This window comes from Carcharhinus amblyrhynchos, unplaced genomic scaffold, assembly GCF_965287045.1.
Source record: "Carcharhinus amblyrhynchos unplaced genomic scaffold, sCarAmb.v2.hapA scaffold_42, whole genome shotgun sequence".
Lineage (NCBI taxonomy): Eukaryota > Metazoa > Chordata > Chondrichthyes > Carcharhiniformes > Carcharhinidae > Carcharhinus > Carcharhinus amblyrhynchos.
In genome coordinates, this window is record NW_027649783.1 from 2818904 (window position 1) to 2837282 (window position 18379).

At 45.4% G+C, this 18379-nt stretch overlaps 8 non-coding genes across 8 annotated transcripts; 5 read left to right on the top strand and 3 right to left on the bottom strand.

Annotated features, from left to right (window-relative positions):
- Window positions 1–310: 310 nt before the first annotated feature.
- trnas-gcu (transfer RNA serine (anticodon GCU)) lies at window positions 311–392 on the top strand. The gene has a single exon. It is a non-coding gene; the product is annotated as a tRNA-Ser (tRNA).
- Window positions 393–1384: 992 nt separating this feature from the next.
- trnar-ucu (transfer RNA arginine (anticodon UCU)) lies at window positions 1385–1473 on the top strand. The gene is given in 2 exon segments: window positions 1385–1421; window positions 1438–1473. It is a non-coding gene; the product is annotated as a tRNA-Arg (tRNA).
- Window positions 1474–5010: 3537 nt separating this feature from the next.
- On the top strand, window positions 5011–5092 carry trnas-gcu (transfer RNA serine (anticodon GCU)). Its single transcript has one exon. It is a non-coding gene; the product is annotated as a tRNA-Ser (tRNA).
- Window positions 5093–6374: 1282 nt separating this feature from the next.
- On the top strand, window positions 6375–6447 carry trnag-ucc (transfer RNA glycine (anticodon UCC)). Its single transcript has one exon. It is a non-coding gene; the product is annotated as a tRNA-Gly (tRNA).
- A 328-nt stretch (window positions 6448–6775) lies between these two features.
- On the top strand, window positions 6776–6857 carry trnas-aga (transfer RNA serine (anticodon AGA)). Its single transcript has one exon. It is a non-coding gene; the product is annotated as a tRNA-Ser (tRNA).
- Window positions 6858–9974: 3117 nt separating this feature from the next.
- trnat-agu (transfer RNA threonine (anticodon AGU)) lies at window positions 9975–10048 on the bottom strand. The gene has a single exon. It is a non-coding gene; the product is annotated as a tRNA-Thr (tRNA).
- A 2227-nt stretch (window positions 10049–12275) lies between these two features.
- Window positions 12276–12358, bottom strand: trnal-uaa (transfer RNA leucine (anticodon UAA)). The gene has a single exon. It is a non-coding gene; the product is annotated as a tRNA-Leu (tRNA).
- Window positions 12359–15616: 3258 nt separating this feature from the next.
- On the bottom strand, window positions 15617–15706 carry trnap-cgg (transfer RNA proline (anticodon CGG)). The gene is given in 2 exon segments: window positions 15617–15652; window positions 15671–15706. It is a non-coding gene; the product is annotated as a tRNA-Pro (tRNA).
- Window positions 15707–18379: the final 2673 nt, after the last annotated feature.

An 18379-nucleotide genomic window follows, 5' to 3' on the forward strand; every position in this document is an offset into this window, starting at 1 on the left:
CGGTCAATTCAAAACCAGACAGGGCCCAGGGAATGGAACTGTCTCCCTCTTTACTTTCTGTGGTTAGACATGGAATGGAAGAGTAACAGCGAATCGAGATTAAGGAGTAAACAGCAACACAACATTATCCTGCGGGAGAAACATGTTGTTTGTTACGGGTGTTAAAACACAAGAGCTGGTTTGGTGAGAAGTCAAAAGAGAAAACGCTGGAAAATCTCAGCGGGTCTGGCAGCATCCGCAAGGAGAGAAAAGAGCTGACATTTCGAGTCCAGATGACCCTTTGTCAAAGTTTGGTGCCAAATTAATCCCCGACGAGGTGGCCGAGTGGTTAAGGCGATGGACTGCTAATCCATTGTGCTCTGCACGCGTGGGTTCGAATCCCATCCTCGTCGGTGATGCATTTGCTCTGACCCTTAAACTGATGGCTTGTTTAAGTGTTTTGAGGTTCGCAGAACCGAGATGAAGTTTGGACACACAGGCTTGAGGGGTGAATGTTCCAGAACAAATCCACATTCCCAGAATTCTCATCCTCGGAGAAACTCGAATCAAGTCAGGTTCCCAGCTTTGGACAGGAGTTCACCACCCGGCAAAAATGTGGTTTCGGAATCTCCAAAGCAGACGCCAGTGGCAAGATTTTATCTTTCCAGAATCGGCAGGTCAGCCATGAAAATTAGTGCTGTATTAGCGGGATTGGCCATGCTAAATAGCCCCTTAGTGTCAGGGGGATTAGCATGGTAAACATGTGGGGTCACGGGGATACAGCCTGGATGGGATTGTTGTCGGTGCAGGTTTGATGGGCCGAATGCCGTCCTTTTACACCGAGGGCCCTCTCTGAAGTTCCAGGCGGCAGTTTTATTTCTCTGAGAAGATTGACACACCAGTTCCTAATTTCTTCACATTTTATCCCAAAAGCGGACTCAGATGAGATTCGGACCCACAGCCTTTGACCATCTCACAAGACAATGACTTGCTGTCTAACATGCCAGTACCAACTGCCACAAAAGGTCCACAGCAGACACCATTTCCCTGGCCTTGCACTGAATCCTGGAACACCTAGATAACAAGGACACCTAAGTCAGACTCCTATTTATTGACTACAGCTCAGCCTTCAACACTACTATTCCCACAAAACTCCTCTCCAAACTCTGTGGCCTAGGCATCGGCACCTCCCTCTGTGACTGGATCCTGAACATCTGAATTCACAGACTTACCTTGAATGGATTATCTCGCACTAAGTTGATCTTTCTCTACGCCCTAGTTATGTCTGTTACACCATATTCTTAACAGTTCTTGATGTTTAAACTATGAGATTGTTCAACTTACGAATAGTTTCTACGTTGTCAAAAATCCATAGATGGACAAGGAAAGTAAACTCCTAGCACGTGGCTCTGTGGCGCAACGGAAAGCGCGTTGGACTTCTAAATAATTAAATTAGCCATTCAAAGATTGTGGGTTCGAGTCCCACCAGAGTCGGATTTTGGATCAGATTCGTAACAAACAGTTTGCTGCCTCATTGATGTGATTCACCTTCGGCACTGACATTTCCTGCTCTGCCATCTCTCCATGCTGTTTCTGTTAACCCGGCTCCCAGGGAAACCACTGACTCGAGAATAAATCACAAACCCCGGTTTAATACAACATTGACTGTTTGGGTTAGAAATAGTAACATCTTTTTCAATTCGAGATTTCACTCCTTTTGGAAGATAAAAAAAAGGTTAAAGAACACAAACACAACAACAGCAATTTATAAATCAATAAATAAATATCAGTGCCCTGCAATGTAGGGGTGTTATTCTGATGTGTCTGCTGCGCTTGTCCTTCCAGGCTGTCGTAGTCATGGGTTTGGAAGGTGCTGGAAAAGTAGCCTTGCTGAGTTGCTGCATCGTGTAGATGGTGCACACTGCTGTCATTGTGTGGAGGGAGTGATTTTTTATGTGTGGGAAGCGAATGAAGTGGGATGCTTTGTCCTGGATGGTGCTAACCTTCTGCAGTTCTGTTCAATCTATATTGATCCAGGCAAATTAACGCAGGAAACCAAGTGATCTGGTTTACTCCCACAGTCCAAAGATGAGCAGGTTGGGTGGATTGGCCATGCTGGATTGTCCCTTGGTTCCCCAAGGTGTTTGTATACGGAGATTACCGGGGTGGATGTGTGGCACCGCGGGGATAGGTCCAGTGTGCGATTCTCTGTTGGAGAGTCGGTACAAACTCGATGGGCAGAATGGTTTCCTTCAGCACTGTTGGGGTTGTGTGACTCTAAGGCCATTCGACTGTGTTAGAAATTCCCTGAGGAAAAAAAATGGAAAGCTGTATTTATGAATTTAAAACATTTGATTTATTGCAGATTTTTTTTTCCTGCACATGGTGAAAATACCCGGATCGTGTAAATAGTAGAGATATTTGTGGGGAGTCTCGAAAGATATTTTATCTCTGTAGATCATCCACTGTAAAGGGAAAGCCGATACTGATTAGCAAGGATGGGATATTGTGACTTGTACAATTGCACTGATCACTTGAAAGGCCTCAAAGTTCTCGCTGGGATTATGAAACAGGGATCCCCTATTTACTGGGTTTGTGCATTGCTCTGTTTGCTCAAGTCAACACAGACCCAATTCCCGCTCTACCTGTTCCTTACCCGAAGGTGCTAAGATTGAGAGATCTGAGCAATGTGAACTCTGCGATTGAAGGGTTACATCCTGGCGATAGGGATATTTCTCCACAGCTGCTTTCGGAGCTGCTGAATATTTCCAGCATTTCCTCTTCCTGATTTTGTGCTTTCATTACAGGAGTTCATTTACCGACAACCCAAAACTTGTCTCTCGGACGCAGCACCAGACAGAGCTTTTCTGTGATCTTCACACAGACAAGTTCACTTTTCACTTCCCGGCTTTAAAACCGTCTGTTTTCACACTGAGCACCCTGCGGCATCGCCTTCAAACCTCACCCCACCCTCCACCCCCACACCAGAGTCTCAGTGGTACAAGTGTATCTGAGGAATTCACAAAGACAAGGGATCACAGTGTTTATGAGGGAACATAAAGGACTAATTCATAATCAGTCAAACAGATTGATCATGTGAGAGTCTCTCTCTCTCTCTCACACACACACACACCACCACGACCACCACCACCACCACCACCAAGGCAGATGGCGAAATTTGACATCAATAAAGACATTTGGAATTAAAAGTCCAATTCCCTCGCCCGTTAACTGAAATCCACTATTTCTTCCAAACAGCTTTCTCAGAATTACTTTCCTTGTAACTTTGTTCATTTAATTCTCACTTATCTCATTTTTTTCGGTCAGAACTGTTCCACAATGTATGTTTGATCTGGATAAATTGTTAATGTTCCAAACGAGGACAAAATGCTTTGCATCAATCGGCTAATTGAAATTCTGTGGCAGGAATTCTAATCTCCTCAGGAAGAGGGTTAATGCTGAGCTGAATGAACTGTTTTTGTTTACAGGGATGAAAGGTGATGTCACTGGGCTGGTAATCCAGAGGCCCGCGCTAATCTTTGGGAACACGGAGTAAATCCCACCACGGCAGCTGGTGAAATTCAAATTCACTGATTTAACACATAGGCACATGGATAGAAAACAGAAACAGGAGGAGGCCATTCGGCCCAAACAATGCTGGAATTGAAAGCAAGCCTCAGAAATGGCGGCCTTGAAATTTACGTCCATTATTTTCCATCATCACAGAACAACAGAGAACATTTCACACAAAAGGAAAACTTCTGCTCAAGACGGATGATATTTGCAAACCGGGAACACATTTACACAACAGGGAAGAATTTGTCAGAACCACAGTGAAGATCTGTCAACGGGAGAGTCACAGTTCCAAACAGAGAGAACAGTTACACAGCAGAGAGCACAGTTACACAACACAACATACATTTCAAAACAGGGCCTATCTTTGTGGAACAGAAAATCCCTTTTCATACTTAATCAGTTTCTCCATCTCAGTGCCTTGCCAGTTTGCTCGAATATTTTCTGTCTCTCATTGTGAGAGTCTCCTAATAGTTTTTTACTGCTTTTCTGTGTGTTTTTTCTCTGTCTGTTACATTCGGGGTGAAATTAAGTGTTATTATCCAGCCAGGGTGAGCTTCCCAGGGTTTTGTTTGTGACAAAAAGAGACAGTGAATAAATTCCTGGCTCGCGGGCAGTAGTAATAAGCAGGGAGGGGTGGACTCTGGGAGCAGAGTGGCGCAGCGGAAGCGTGCTGGGCCCATAACCCAGAGGTCGATGGATCTGAAACCATCCTGTGCTATCACCTACTCATTCCATCAAATAGAAACAATGATGGTCTTAGTTTTCATTAATGAGTAGCCCAGAGCATTTGTCTCCATTTGCTGGACAGTTTATTCAGCCAACAGCGCGGGATCAATTCCCGGTTCAGTTGAGATTGATCATGAAGGCTCCGCCTTCTCAGTCTTGCTCCTCTCCTGAGGTGTGAATCCTCTGGTTAAATCACAGCCAGTCAGCTCTCCCCATTGATGGCTCCCAGAAACAACTGGGACTGTGAACCTTGCTCGAACTTTACCGACACTGGACAAATCATATCCCTCACACATTGTTCAAATAGAGAAGTTTATTAAAAATAACTAAGCATGCGAATCGGATCATCCCTAAAATTTCATTTCTATCCCAGATTTGGAATTTGTCATTTCAGGAACAATCGCAAACAACCAAAATCCAAAGAGCGACACAGAAAAGCTCCGTGATTCGGACACACAGCCCTCTACTGGGAGGTCAGACTCTCTCCTGTTGCTCCACAAGCTCACAGCACTTGCTCTGTTTTACATCAGGGTCATGTTCGGTGAATTCAAAACCAAACCGGGAGCAGAGAGGTGAACTGTCTCTCTCTTTACTTTCTCTGGATTTACATCAAATGGAAAAGTAACAACGAATCAAGAGAAAGCAGAAAGGCAGCGTTATCCTGCGGGAGAAATGTGTTCTTTGTTACGGATGTTAAAACACAAGAGGTGGTTTGGGGAGCAGCTGCATGACGAGGTGGCCGAGTGGTTAAGGCGATGGACTGCTAATCCATTGTAATCTGTACGCGTGGGTTCGAATCCCACCCTCGTCGGTGGTGTATTTGTTCCATCTCCTTATTGCCGGGGAACTGATGATTCACTCAATGTTTTGAGTTTCACGGAACCAAGATGAAGTTTGGACACACAGGCTTGAGGGGTGAATGTTCCAGAACAATTCCACATTCCCATATTTCTCATCCCATGAGAAACTGGAGCTGACGATCGATTCAAGTCAGGACCCCAGTTTTGGACAGGAGTTTGCCACCAGGTAAACACGTGGTTTCAGAAGATCCAAAGCAGACTCCAGCTTCATTTGCGGCCCGAATGGCAGATTTTACCTTTCCAGAATCGGCAGCTCAGCCATGAAAATTAGCGCCGTATTAGCGGGATTGGCCATGCTAAATAGTCCCTCAGTGTCAGGGGGATTAGCACGGTAAATATGTGGGGTTATGAGGATACAGGCTGGGTGGGATTGTTGTCGGTGCAGGACCGACGGAAGTTCCGTAATTAAAACTAATGCAAATAACGATTACTTACTCAGAGCGGGCGATGGTGGTATTGTGGTAAGTGTACCTGCCTTCTAAACTGTTGACTTGGGTTCGATTCCCGGCTGTTGCACTGATAATTTATTTAGAACCTGATCGCGGCCTCTTGGACTTTAAACGGAGTGAACGAAAAACAGAGGCAGGCGCGCTGGAGTTGTTTCAGAGTAACTGAGACAGGCACATGAGTGGGTTGGAGATGGGAGGATATAGGAAATTGTTTTAAATAAGGTTCATTAGCATTGGGACGACCCTGGTAATGGAAAAGGATATGGGATGATAATAATGTTTTTTCTCTTTTCATTCACAGGTTTAAGTCGTTCCGCCTTGTGTCCAACGAGGGGCATACACACGATGGGTCGTACTGGGGCTGCTCTTGGTTGTTCGAGATTGCCCTAGTGCTTCATGTTGTTAGTGTGTGCCTAAACTGGACAAGATACTGGGCAAGATGACAGCTCAGTGACTATCACTGATTGCTGTGCAGACACATGGATTTGGGCCGGTGTCTGTGGGAGTTTGCACATTCTCCCCGTGCTTGCGTGGGTTTTCTCCGGGTGCTCCGGTTTCCTCCCACACCCCAAAGATGTGCTGTTAGGCTGATTGGCAGGAATAAATTGTCCCTAAGTTAGTTTCCCTCAATGTGGATGGCCATAAAAACAATAGATAAGGGTCATGGGTGGAGGGGGAACTGGTAGTATTAAAATGGCGGCGCGGGCTCGTTGGGCCGAAGGGCCTGTTTCCGGGGCTGTTTTTGTTCTTTGTTCTTAAACTAAGAGCTGCTTAAGCGTTGTGAGTGATGGTGGTACAGTGGTGAGTATATGCTGCCTTCCAAGCAGTTGATCTGGGTTCGATTCCCAGCCATCGCATTGATAACTTATTTACAACTTTATCCACTTCCTCCTGTGTTTTCAACCGAGTGGACAAAACCAGGGCGAGCGCAAGAGTTTACGGTAATGAAATGCAACAGAGATTTGTCTTTTTCTTTTTATTCGGAACTAATTTGTTTGTAATGAAAAATTACTGAGATACAAAAACAAGTCTCTGACCTAGTCAGTGAGTTCTCCGTCAGAGACAAAGATACAAAAGTAAAGGAACAAATTTCAGCTCACACACTGAGCTCTGTGCAATAACGGTGCCTGATGAAGTTAGTATGAACGCTAATGAGGTGATGATATTAGCCCAATAACCCGTGAAACTGCGATGGCCGAGTGGTTAAGGCGTTGGATTAGAAATCCAATGGGGTTTCCCCGTGCAGGTTCGAGTCCTGCTCGCAGCGATTATCACTGAAAGTGTTTGCTTCCGGCGGCCCCAGAGCCGGAACTCCTTCTGGTATTTTGGTGCCAAGTATGTGGATCACCATCATGCTTTCAGCTCCATGGCTCCGGGCCGAGTGCAGGAAGGTGAGCTTGAAGAGGACACCTGGGTGCCCTCGGGCTGGCATGGACAAGATAAGCCGAATGATTCAGTGCTGTTCCCTTTCTCTGGTTCCATGAGGGAAACCATAATGTGAGCAGATTGAAAAACAACAGCATCAGGAGCGCAAGGACAAAACAAGGTCTCATTTCAGAGGAAGATTCTTATGGAATGACGCACAGAACATGAGAAATAAATTTCATCAGAATACACTGAATGATCATTTCAAAATGCTGCTTGGATGATATGACATCGTGTTCATTCAAACACATTGCTGCAAGCTGGTCATTATTGGGCGTTAGGAACTCCTGGTTATAGCAGATTGGGAATGGAAGGAGCAGCTTCACATCTGCACATTGACAGGTCAAACTGTGTCTCAGATTGACAGCTCCCAGGACAGGTTTTCCTCTCCTCTCGCTCTGTGCTGTGGATTCTCGGGGATTAGTTGGCGTTTCCCAGCTCAGTAACTGTGAAAGCCTCTGAGGCCGGCGATGCTCACAGTGTCTGTTCCCCAGATTCAGGGGGCTGCAGCCAATCAGAGCCGTGCCTGGGTTAACCCAGAGCTGGTTGAAACGATGATATTGTTCACAAACTGAATTCTATTTGATCAGATGTAGATACAGATTGTGTGCACTCAGTCACTAAACAACAAGATCCCACCTTCATATAGAGTTGATGAGAGGGGATGGAGGGATAGAGTGAGTTAGAGCAGTGAGACACAGATCTGTTCTGTTAATATGTCCCTTTCTGTTGCAAACTTGTTCCCTGTTGTGTAAAAGAGATTCTCCGTGAGGATTTTTTTTGTCTGTAAATTGTTGCATGTTGTGTTAAGATGTTCCCTCTTCTGGTGTAATACTCCGGTTGCAGATAAAATCCATTTAGTACAGATCGAGGTTTTATACCTAGAACATAGAACACTGCAGCACAAACAGGCCCTTCGGCCCAGAATTTGCGCAAATCACACCTACATCGACCAAGCCATAGAACTATCTGTAACTTCCAATCCCGTTCGACCCCGTATACTGATCCAGAAGTCTTTTAAAGGACCCCAGTGAGTTCGCCTCTGCCACCACCGACGGCAGCCGATTCCACTCACTCTCCACCCTCAGAGTGAAAAACTTTCCCCTAGCATCTCCTCTGTACCTGCTCCCCAGCACCTTAAGCCTGTGTTCGTTCGTAGCGACCATTTCAGCCCTGGGAAATAGCCCCCGAGAATCCACCCTATCTATTCCTCTCAGCATTTTATGAACCTCTATCAGGTCGCCTCTCAACCTTCGTCTCTCCAGGGAGAAGAGACCTAGCTCCCTCAACCTATCTTCATAAGGCATGCCTCCCAATCCAGGCAACATCCTTGTAAATCTCCTCTGCACCCTCTCAATAGCTTCCACATCCTTCCTGTAGTGAGGCGACCAGAACTGCGCCCAGTACTCCAAGTGGGGTCTGTCAAGTTGCAGCATTATCTCCCAACTCCTAAACTCAATCCCTCGATTGATGAAGGCCAGTACACCACACGCCTACTTGACCACATCCTCCACCTGCCAGGCCGATTAAAGAGTCCTATGGACCCGGACCACAAGATACTTCTGCTCTTCAACACAGCTAAGACTCCTACCCTTGATATTGTACTCCTTCATCCCATTGGTCTTGCCAAAATGGACCACTACATATTTATCCGCGTTGAAGTCCGTCTGCCACTTCTCCGCCCAGTCTTGCATCCTATGTCCCGCTGCAACTTCTGACATCCCGCCAGACTATCCACAACACCACCAACCTTCGTATCGTCGGCGAACTTACCAACGCATCCCTCCACTTCCTCATCCATGTCATTTATGAAAATGACAAACAGCAAGGGTCCTAGAACTGTTTTTTGGGGGAAAGGGAAGCCAAATAACAGTTTGTGTACTCCAGGTAAAAGTCACAACTGCTTCACAGTTACCGTTTAGTTGTTTTATCATCACCGTGAACAGGAGTAGCAGAGAATGTTTTCGATCCATCGATTTCTGGGTTATGGGCCCAGCACGCTTCTGCTGCGCCAGTCTGCTATGGCAAAGGATTTGCCTGCTCCCAATGAATGTAGTCAGGCAGATTTTCACTCCTGTATCGTTTAATCGGAACATCAGTGTGAGGAGATATCACTGCATCACACCGAGATTACAATAGACAGAGAAAAACACACAATAGCAGCACGAGAGTTGGTTCGGCCGCATTTCGAGTACTGCGTACAGTTCTGGTCGCCTTACTACCGGAAGGACGTGGAGACTCTGGAGAGAGTGCAGAGGAGGTTTACCAGGATGTTGCCTGGTATGAAAGGACTGGGGTATGAGGAAAGATTGAAGAAATTGGGGCTCTTTTCCCTTGAAAGACGCCGACTGAGGGGGGATCTAATAGTGGTATATAAGATTATGAAGGGTATAGATAGAGTAAACAGAGGTAAGCTATTTCCTATAATAGAGACACGTAGGACCAGGGGCCATGGACTTAAGGTGAGGGGGGAGCGGTACAACACAGATATTAGAGGGCGGTTTTTCGCACAGATGGTAGTGGGATCTGGATATCTGGATGGCCATAAGTCATTAGATAGGGGTCATGGGTAGAGAGGTGGACTGATGGTGTTGAGATGGCGGCGCGGGCTCGTTGGGCCGAAAGGCCTGTTTCCCGGGCTGATTTTGTTCTTTGTTTGGTTTTTTTTTGAGAGACTGCTTGGACACATGGAACGATTTAAGCCATTTGACTGTGTTCGGAATTCCCTGAGAAAATAATGGAAATCTGTGTTTGATGAACTTACAGCATTGGGTTTATTACAGGTAAAAATTTTTTAACTGCAAGATGATGAAAATACCTGGGTTTTCTCAACAAATAGTCGAGATATTTGTGGGGAGTCTCGAAATGTTTCCATCTTTGGAGATTATCCACTGTGAAGGGAAAGGCAAAAATGGATTAGGTGACTGGCACAATCGCAGACATCATTGGAAAAGAACCAAGGCTCCGCTGGGATTTGAACCCAGGATCTCGTGCTTACTTGGCAGGCGCTTTAACCAACTAAGCCACAGAGCCTGTCACTGCTGTGGGTGGGCTCAGCGGAATGCTGGAAATATGTTCCAGATCTGGTGGCATTTGTGAAAAAGGAGAAACTGCCAGAATTGGAAGGTACCTGTGAACTATCCGACTAAATATTGAACGGTTCAACGTGAGCTGGGTCCACTTACTGTTTTCAGACACACATTTGGTGTAAAAATAGAGATGTGATTCACACACACAGTTTTCTGCTCTGAAGGCAGCTGTGCTCCTTCTGTCGGACGAAGTGATTTAAAAGAGAAAATACTTTATTCATACGGGGTGTGTGTGTCACTGGCCCGGGAAGCATTTATTGTCCAAATTAATTTTCTTTGAGTAATTGGCGATGAATTCATTCTGGAGACACTGCAGTCCATGTGGTGTATGTACACATAGACTGCTGTTAGGGAGGGAGTTCCGGGATTGTGAGCCCGCCATGGGAACGGTGATATGTTTCCAAGTCCGGATGATGTGTGTCTCGGAGTGGAACTTACAGGTGGTCATTGTTCCTCTGCATCTGCTGCCCTTGTGCTGAGAGATTTCCTGGGTTTGGATGGTTCCTCGCGAAGGAAAAAAAAAATCAGCATCAGAATTGGGATTTGAACCGAGGGCTCTAGAGAAGACTGTGACCGAAACAGAGCACCTCAGGCAGATCAGTGATCCTGCCTACTTGACCCAAAGTGCAAAATCTGTGCAGAAATCGAATTGAATTCCATTTTTGTGATATTTACATTTCAAACTCGATGCGTTTTTCCCCATTTTTGAACCCCAGCCAGAGGCCTGTATCTGAGTCCCATCCTTCCCCAAGCCGCCGGGGGGTGAGGAGCTTCTCATTGCTGCATTGCTCTGTTTGCTCAAATCAACAAAGACCCAATTCCCGCCCTTCCTGTTCCTTACAGGAAGGTGTTGAGAGTGTCAGATCTGAGCAATGTGAAGTATCCAATTGGAGAGTTACATCCTGGCGACAGGAATATCTCTCCACAGCTGCTTTCGGAGCTGCTGAATATTTCCAGCATTTCCTCTTTCTGATTTTGTGTCTTCATTACAGGAGTTCATTTACTGACAACCCAAAACTTGTCTCTCGGGCCCAGCTCCAGACACAGCTTTTCTGTGATCTTCAAACGGACAAGTTCACTCTTCACTTTCCTACACACATGCTTTAAAATCGGCTGGTCTCACACTCAGCACCCTGCGGCATCGCCTTCAAACCTCACCCCACCCTTCAACCGCCCACCAGGGTCTCAGAGGTACAAGTACTTCTTAGGAATTGACAAAGGCAAGGGGATTACTGTGTTTGTGAGGGCATTTAAAAGGTTAATACTCACTCATTCACTCACTCACTCACTCACTCACTCACTCACTCACACACACACAGACACACATACACACACATACACACACGCACCACCACCACCATGGTAAATGGTGAAACGTCTCATCAATAAAAAAAAATCTGGAATTAAAAGTCTAATGACCATGAATCGAGTGTCTTAAAATAAGACAGCTGGTTCACTAATGTCCTTTAAGGAATGGTTTTTTCCCTGGTCTGGACCTACATGTGACCCCCGACACACAGCAACTTTGGTGACTCTAAGCTGCCCTCTGAGGTGACCTGTCATCCGCTCAGTTCAAGGACAATTTAGGATGGACAATAATTGCGGGCCCAGCCAGCGACACCCACATCTCAGGAATGAATGAAGAAATTAATCGGAGATTTCAAATGAGGGGATATAGAAAGTCAGTTGCATTTCCAAAGATTGTCAGATGCAGGATGAATTTTGAAACGATGTTTTAGTTCCGGAAGTTGATTTCTACAGGCACAGTTTAACTGATAGAATCAGAAAGACCCCAATTCTTATTGAACGGCAGATAATGCAAAACACAGTCTGAATACAGACAGATGCACCCGAGAAAGAATTCCTGTGTGTCACTGGCCCGGAAAGCATTTGTTGCCCAAAATTAATTATTTTCGAGATATTTTTTCAGGGAATTCATTCTTGAGCCACTGCAGTCCATGTGGTGTCTGTAGTGATACATTGCTTTTCGGGAAGGAGTTCCACGATGGTCAGCCAGCCGCAGAACCGGTGATATATTTCAGAGACAGGATGGGATGTGTCTCGGAATGGAACTTGCCGGAGGTCGCTGTTCCTGAGCCCCTGCAACCATTGTCATTCCGGGGGAGATATTTCGCGGGTGTGGATTGTGTCTGGAATAGGGAGGGTAAAAATGTCAGCAGTGGGACTAGAACCCACGCCTCCAGAGGAGACTGCGACTTAAACACAGCGCCTTAAACCACTCGGCCATCCTGACAACCTGAGGCAGGCTATGAATCCGCACAAGTCGATTTGAATTCCATCTTCATTGTCATTCCAATAAAAACTCGATGTGCTTTTTCCCCCATTTTTGAACCCAACCTGGAGTCCTGTCTCTCAGTCCCATCCTCCCCCAAGCCGCCGCGGGGTGAGGAGCTTCTCATTGCTGCATTGCTCTGTTTGCTCAAATCAACAAAGACCCAATTCCCGCCCTTCCTGTTCCTTACAGGGAGGTGTTGAGAGTGTCAGATCTGAGCAATGTGAAGTATCCAATTGGAGAGTTACATCCTGGCGACAGGAATATCTCTCCACAGCTGCTTTCGGGGCTGCTGAATATTTGCAGGATTTTCTGTTTCTGATTTTGTTCCTTCATTACAGGAGTTCATTTACTGACAACCCAAAACTTGTCTCCAGTGCGCAGCTCCAGGCACAGCTTTTCTGTGATCTTCTCACAGACAAGTTCACTCTTCAGTTTCCGACACGCATTCTTTAAAATCGACTGTTTCACACTCAGCATCCTGAGGCATTGACTTCAAACATCACCCACCCATTACTGCGCACCCCGCCCCCCCCCCCCCCCCCACCCACTCCCAGGGTCACAGGGGTACAAGTATTTTTTTCAATTAGAGTTCGGAGGAGCAAGGGGCTCACTGTGCTTGTGAGGGAATAGAAGGGATTAATCCACAATCACAAACAGACTGAAAATGACTTCATCTCTCTCTGACACACACTCACATGCATCCTCACACATCCATCACACGGCAGATGCTGAAATTCGGGATCAATAAAAATGCCTGGAATTAATGACCTTGAGTCGATTGTCGGAGAAAAAAGAAACAGCTGATTAACTGATTTATTTTGCGGACGGAATTCTTACCCTGTCTGGCGTGGATGTTATTCCGGATCAACAGCAATGTGTTTGATTCTGAGCTGCCCTCAAAGTCCGTGTCTCTGGGGACTCTTGTTCGAGTCCCAACACGGCAGCTGGTGGAATTTGAATTCAATACAAAATATGTGGAATGAAGATCCTATTTATGCTTTCATCCATTGTCAATTACCGGCATAACCATCTGGTTCACCAAAGCCCTTTGTGCAACGAAATTTGACGTCCTTTCCGGTTTGGCCTCCGTGTGACTCCAGAGTAATAGCAATGTGGTTGACTTTCAACTACACTCGGGCCACTGTGATTGGGCAATAAATGCTGGCCAGCCAGTGACGCCCATAAATGAATACAAAAAATTATATAATTGCGGATTAACCTGCACACTTTAGTTTTGGAATAATAATCGAATTCAAGTGAACCTGCCGTGACCCCTCTCTGAGGCAGCATTTCCTTTATGTTGCTGTTGCTTCTTTTGGCGATTACCTCCAATACAAGGGTCATGGGTGGAGAGGAGAATCATAGTGTTAAAATGGCGGTGTGGGCTCGTTGGGTCGAAGGACCTGTTTCCCGTGCTGTGTTGTTCTTTGTAATATCTGCCCTCTGCTTCTCGATCCTGCCAACAATGAGAACAAACTTCTATCAATCATCTGACCAGACCATGACGATTTGCATATTTTTGTCAAATCTCCTCAGAACCTTCTCTGCTCCAAGTAGATCAGTCGCAGTGTGTCAAACCATTCTCAATAAATAAAATTCTTCATCAATTGAACTATTCTGGTGAAACATTTCTGCCACCTTCTGAAATCTTTTATAATGTTCTTATAATTTGCTCTGCAGAAAATGGAAGCAATATCCACTTGAAACTGAACCCAATTTAAATGCAGGCTTAACATAGCTTCTGTTCTTTTGTACTCAGTACCCCATTGACAAAAAAAAAACACACAGGGCACTGTGTGATTTATTATGATCACTCTCCTCACCATCCTGCGTACAGTTCTGGTCACCCTATTAGAGAAAGGATATTATTCAACTAGAAAGAGTGCAGAAAAGATTGACTAGAATGCTACCAAGACTTGATGGTTTGATTCACAAGAAGAGACTGGATAGGCTAGGACTTTTGTCTCTGGGGTTGGGGGTGATCTTCCTGAGGTCTACAAAATAATAACGGTCATTGATCAGCGAGATAGTCCATATTTTCTCGAAATTGTAGGGGAGTCTAAAACTGGAGGGCATACGTTTAAGCTGAGATGGGAGAGGTACAAAAGGGTGCAGAGGGACATTTTCATTTTCTGCGGATGGTGATTGTCTGGAACAAGCTGCCAGAGGTAGTAGTAGAAGTGAGTATGACTTTATTTTTTCAAAGCGTTTGGACAGTTACGTGAGAAAGATGGGTGTCGAGGGATATGGGCCAAACGCGGGAAATTGGGACTAGCTTAGTGGTTAAAAAAGGACAAGTTGGGCTGAAGGGCATTTTTTCATGCTGTAAACCTCTATGATCATCCCTGTCAACTTGGAAGATATATGTACATATTTGCCTCTTTAGAACTGTACCATATAGTTTATGTTTTGAACCTGGGTTCTTCCTTCAAAACGAATCAATTCACATTTTGATGCATTTACTTTCATCTGCCTTATTAAAAATGTCCGTGCTTTTGGAAGTTTGTGTAAACCGCATGAACAGTATTACCTTTACCAACACTCTCGGTTACAATTTCAAAATACTCAAAACAGTTCAAGAAACATTGTTACCTTAATAACTCGGAAGTTGGAAAGTTATTTCCAGTCTCTTCGCAATTACACTGATCATGTCTTTCAGTATCCTCAGATGCATATCACCCAGTCCTAGCGTGGAATCAAACACGGGTAGCCTCTCCATACCTCCTCTTCATTGAGTTAATTACCTCTGGAGTGGAATACCGAACAGTTTCACAAAGATTCACTTCCTGCTCAGTGGAACGCCCGAGACATAGTGAAAATATAATCAATTCAAAACCAAACTGTGACCCCCCCCTCCCCCTCCCGCCCACCCCCCTCCCCACCGCCCCCGCACCTCCTCCACCACCACCCCCCCCACAGCCTTGTCAGACCTCAATTTCTTTCTGACCAAAATACAACTGAACACACGATGCAAGAATCCCTGACGCGACAAGCAATGGACAGCCCTGATTGATTCATTGGGATAAGTTTCCAGTCTGGTTCCGTGGGTGAACATTCTTGAAAACTTTTGATTTGCAGCATTGAGAAAATTGTCGGGATGTGTTGCTGGATTTCAAACCTGATCTGGAGACATGTAAATCCCGCCATCGAAAACGCAACGTGTTTTTTTTTCCAAATAAACAACCAACATTTGGAACCAAAACTGGCAAGAAGTGAGGGCTCGTCCGGAATTTGAACCCGGGACCTCTCGCAACTCCATACAGTGCAACCCCCGAAGCGAGAATCATACCACTAGACCAACGAGCCGTGGGTGCACTAATTTGTCAGCGAATAAACTTCTATTAACTAGCTATCCTTTCAGACTGTCATTTGAAAGGAACATTGAAGGAAAACACAGCAGATTCAGGGGGAAATGCGATCCTCGTTGTCTTAGACCCTAAATATTCAACAGGATGTTCAATGTTGGGATTGTAGCTTCTCTCAGCGAAAGAAATTCCCATCACATCAGTTCAAGGATTGTTGTGAAGAACAGATTGAGCAAAGTGTAGAAGACCAATGCGGAAAAGTGTGAGGTGATTCACGTTGGTAAGAGTAACAGGAGTACAGAATAAAGGGCAAATGGAAGTGTCGACAAGTAGAGAGATCTCGGTGTACATGTGCATAGATCCCTGAAAGTTGGCACCCAGGTTGATAAGGTTGTTAAGAAGGCGTACGGTGTGTTAGCTTTTATTGGTAGAGGGATTGAATTTCGGAGCCGTGAGGTCATGTTGCAGCTGTCCAAAACTCTGGCGCGGCCGCACGAGGAGTATTGCGTACAGTTCTGGTTGCCGCATTATAAGAAAGACGTGGAAGCATTGGAAAAGGTGCAGAGGAAGTTTACCAGGATGTTGCCTGGTATGGTGGGAAGGTCTTATGCGGAAAGGCTGAGGGACTTGAGGTTGTTTTCGTTAGAGAGAAGAAGGTTAAGAGGTGACCTGATTGAGGCATACAAGATGATCAGAGGATTGGATAGGGTGGACAGTGAGAGCCTTTTTCCTCGGATGGTGATGGCTAACACAAGGGGACATAGCTTTAAATTAAGGGGTGATAATTATAGGACAGATGTCAGAGGTAGGTTCTTTGCTCAGAGGGTAGTAAGGGCGTGGAATGCCCTGCCTGCAGCAGTTGTGGACTCGCCAACTTTAAGGGCGTTCAAATGGTCAGTTGGATAGGCATATGGATAATATTGGAATAGTTTAGGTTGGAGGGTCATTAGATTCGTTCCACCGGTCGGCACAACATCGAGGGCCGAAGGGCCTGTACTGCGCTGTAATGTTCTATACTCTATGGTTGTCCAGCTGGGGAAGACTGCACTCGCCTCGTTCCATTCTTACCTTTCTGGTCAGTGGCACAATATCACCCGCGATGGTCACTCTTCTCCCTCCTGTGTTGTTAGTTCCCGAATCTTTGAAGGATTTATCCTTGGCTCCCTTCTATTTCTAGTCCTCACCTCTCGGTGTCATAATCTGAAGATCAGTGTTAGATTTCACACGTAAGCTGATAATACCCAGTTCCAGTTCACCATCAGCTCTCAGAACCAATCTCTCTTATTAAATTATTAGATTGCTTATCCAGCAGCTTGTACTCGATAAGCAGATAATTCCCCGTTAAACATCTGGAAGGCCAAAGGTCCCACCACAAATTCCATTCCCAGTCAATGACTCCATCACTCTCCCTGGTCACTGTCGAGGCCGAAACAAACTCATATAACCTTGGCACATCATTACACCTGGAAATGAGATTGCGACCACACATCTGTTCCTGCACCAAGACCACCTGTTTCCAGCTGTGTAACTTCACACATTGTGGATAATACCTGATCTCAACTGCTCCTGAAACCCTCATCCATGTTTTTGTTACCTCTGGACTTGCTGACTCAAATACACTCCTCCTGCAGATTTTGTTCCCTGAAGGACATTAGTAAACGGTATGAGGTTTTATAAAAATGGACAATTAATTCAGGGTTTGTCTTGAATTAAAATTTCACCATCTGCCCTTTTGGGTTTTGAACCCAGCTTCCCAGAGTATTACCCAGGATCTCTGGATTACTTGTCCACTGCCACTGCCTCCCCCAAGCATGACCAGGACTGGGATTTGAATCCTCGCCTTTTCCATTACCCTCATGAAAATCTCGATCAAGTTCATTAACTATGGGATTACTGAGGGGCTTTCCTTAATTATTGTGCATCAGCACAGGTGGGTGTTTTTTTTTACCTCTCCGGTTATTATTTGGAGAATATTACATATTGAACAACAAAGAAGAACACAGCACAGGAAACAGGCCCTTCGGCCCAACAATTAAACTGATATGAAACTGATTGGACTCATTCTTACAGCCATTTCTGAAGAGGTGTCTTTACCCTTTGCAATTCTCCACTCATTTGGCACCACCCATATAACGAGCTGGGTTAGAAATTGCCTCCATTGCCACTGCAATTTCCACCCTTATTTCCCTCAGTATCCATCGATCCGTCTCTTCCAGTCACCAGAACACAGCAATTAAGAACAGACATTGCACATGGCACTTTGACTCTGTTCTACCATTCAAATCGATCATGAGACATTTATTTATTTGTCTTCATTGACAGACAGTGAAAACACAGTCACAATATGAAAAAAAAACAAGAGCAGCAACAACAACATCAGGCAACACACATATAGAAATCACACTATGTTTCTGACAAGTGTTTTTCTTTAAGCCTACAGTGCAGAAAGAGGCCCTTCAGCCTATCGAGTCTGCACGGACCACAATCCTATCCAGGCCCTACCCCGTGATTCCTACATTTTTTACACGCTAATTCCTCGAACCTTCGCATCTCAGGACACTAAGGGGAAATTTTAGCACAGCCAATCAACCTAACCCACACATCTTTGGTCTGTGGGAGGAAACTGGAGCATCCGAAGGAAACCCACGCAGACACGTGGAGAATGTGCAAACTT